At 42.5% G+C, this 3,046-nt stretch overlaps 1 pseudogene across 1 annotated transcript; it reads right to left on the bottom strand.

The window, feature by feature from the left end:
• Positions 1-2,623: 2,623 nt before the first annotated feature.
• LOC308425368 (cAMP-dependent protein kinase inhibitor gamma-like) lies at positions 2,624-2,839 on the bottom strand (annotated as a pseudogene). Its single transcript has one exon. The product of its transcript is annotated as a cAMP-dependent protein kinase inhibitor gamma-like (transcript).
• Positions 2,840-3,046: the final 207 nt, after the last annotated feature.

Consider the following 3,046-nt stretch of genomic DNA (forward strand, 5'->3'; position numbering starts at 1 on the left):
TGGTGACGAGGGTCAGGATGTAGTTGATTTACTTAAAAAGCTCCCAGATAGGATGATGTCTTTAAACACTTGTCTCTCCTTCGTGGCTTTCTTTGGGTAGCTTATAGAAGCTTTTGTAGGTGGAGCCTTTCTAGATTCCTCATTGAAGGTGGGATTTGAGTGTCTATAGACTCAACCCTTTTACTGTTTTCTATGTCTAGTGTGTTGTGGTTGAAGCTAACGAGTGAGCTTCCTTCTCATGCTGTCATGCCTTCAGCATTAGAGACTTTATCCCTAAGTCACATAGGACACAGTAAAAGTGCTATTTTGTGAACCTGGGTTTTTTTATATTTTTAATTTTGTTGGTTTTGTTTTTGTTTTTGAAGACAATGTTTTTCTGTGTATCCCTGGATATTCTGAAAGTAGGTATGTAGAACATTCAGGCATCAAACTCTGGCTCCAGAGCCCTGGGATTATATGTAGGTCAACATGCATGACTGTTTGTTTGTTTATATTACTGGTTGATTGGCTTGAAATGTAGATTTCTGTACATGTCAACATATACTGTTGTATTGATCTTTATCCACATGAAATTTGAAATCTGGCAGAGAGAATATTCTGTTTTTCAGGATGGCATGTATTCATGACATTAATACTGCCTGAGCTTTCTGAGTCATTGAATTGCAAGTAGATAACATTCTTCCTACCTGTTGTGTTTGATTTTTAAAAATGAATATGAATATGCTCCTTATATATACCTCATCCTCACAGTAGTCAGAAGATGTCCTCAGAATACCTGAACATGGAAAAATGAATAGTTGTGAGCCCCCTTGTAAGTACTGGCAATTGAGCACAATCACAAGTCCAACAAGAGCTCTTCACTGCTGAGCCATCTCTCCTGCCCTCTGTTGCTTATTTAGGATCAACATTTACACTGCTAATATTTTCATCTGTCCATTCATAACTGTGTAAACATGGATCCCCTTTTAGTGAGATCTCATTACAGTTACAGTTTCAACTGGGGCATTTCAAGATTTTGGAAGATGAATACAGAACTGGAATGAATGTATAATTCTTTAAGGGAAGTAAAGTAAAAAAAAAAAAAAAAAAAACAAAAGACAAAACAACAACAACAAAAACCCCTCTGAGTTCTTTCTCTCTTTCTTCTTTGGTTGATTTTTACAGGGGAGACAGGGTCTTAAATTGTACCCCTGGCTGTCCTGGATAGACCAGTCTGGCATCCAACTCAACGAGGTACACCTGCCTCTGCCACCTGAATGCTAGGATCAAAAGTGGGCCTTCTGTTTGTCTGTCTGTCTGTCTGTCTGTCTGTCTGTCTCTGTCTCTCTCCCTCTGTTAATTGGCATCTCTCTTGCATGGCTTTATCCTATTTAAAAAGTGATGCAATGTCAGAGGTGAACCTCATTATTCAGTTCACTTCTAAGGTGACTTGGTGATTACATTAGTACCTCTGGGACAAGAAATAAGTGAAGGAGGTAGCAGAATGATATATGATATACTGTCAATGATGTATACATTTACAGTGTTATAGGGTCCATGGTTTCTGTTGTACACATGTATGGGATATTTTAGAATGCAGTGACCTATGATGATGTGCGTGTGAACTTCACTCAAAAAGAATGGGTTTTGCTGGATCCTTCACAGAAGAGTCTCTACAAAGATGTGATGCTGGAGACCTACAGGAACCTCGCTGCTATAGGTAAGACAGTGAGTTTTCTTTCACTTTTTCAAATGAGGGAACAACTGTTTCTTTGTCACTGCTGCTCTTCTTTAATTTCAATTGAGGATTTGGTAGAATAAGTTGAGTAAATTATGTTCACTGAAAATAGTAAGCTAAATTTTGCCTAATTTACACTAATATCATACACAAAGATACTAATATATTATACCTTTTCTGGTACAATATTTTAGGTTACAATTGGGAAGACCATAATATTGAAGAACATTGTCAAAGTTCTAGAAGACATGCATGGTAATTTTCATTTGCAAGCTTCTGAAGAATTTTTAATGTGTACTGTATTTTTTTTTTCTTCACAAATCACCAGCATTTATTTCCTAGGCCTAAGTATCAGTTTCTTGGTAGGAAGGGCAAAGAATTGGTCAGTTAGTTTTGAGTCCAAATCCTTTCCCAAAACTGGATCTGTGAGGCTTTGTGAGGGAACGTAGAGCCGCATATATTATCAGAACTAAGCTTAAAACGGCTTTCAAAACAAACCAAAAAACAGAAAACAGAAAAAAAGTGATTGTCAGCTCCTCTCTCTCTCTGAAAAAGTTATGTTTTTAAAAAATGTAAAACAGGCTTTTAAAAAAGGGCTAGGAAGATCTTCCTGACAGACAGCAGCAGGCTGGCTGGCTTGAGGGGTGAGTGGTGCTGGGACATCCCAGTCCAGGTGGCTGCTGCTCACCTAGGGGTATGGCCTGTCTAGAGCCCCGCCTAGCTGAATAAATAACATCTGATGCTAGAGTCTTTGAGGTGTACCTGGGCACTGTAGGGCGGTGGGGAAGAGTGGAGCCTGTGGTGTGAGTGGAGTAGGGGCCACAGAGGCAGGCAGGCTGACTGGCCAGGGCTCCAGTCCAGGAGGTACAGCAGGTCTCTTTCAGCCTGTTAGGACCACAGGCAGACTCAGGACGAGGTGTTCGCGTCACTGCTCTCGGGCAGGCTGCTGGCTTCCTTGTCTGGGGTACTTCCCTCTGCCTGTCCTTCTGCCCCCTCAGGGGCGAGCTCGCCCATGTCTCTAGGTAGCTTCCGAGTCACCCTGGATATCAGGGACTGCATTCCGACGCCCTATCCGGTCACAGGAGATGAAGTCCGAGTAGGAGGGGACTCGACTTCCATCATGCCTGTTGCATCGCTCCTCAGGCCTGGTTTAATTTCGTTTTCCTGCTTGCATCTCTTCAGATTTTTCACTCTTGATTAACCAGTGTAGAAAGTCTGCCGCCTCGTCGCCTCGCGGAGCCCGGGCCGCCGGCACGAGCGCCTCCCCGGGGCCGCCAGGCGCCCGCAGCCCGCCGCCAAGCCGTTGCCTCTGTGCTGTATGTTTTAAAG

This window comes from Micromys minutus, assembly GCF_963924665.1.
Source record: "Micromys minutus genome assembly, chromosome: 10".
Classification (NCBI taxonomy): Eukaryota; Metazoa; Chordata; class Mammalia; order Rodentia; family Muridae; genus Micromys; species Micromys minutus.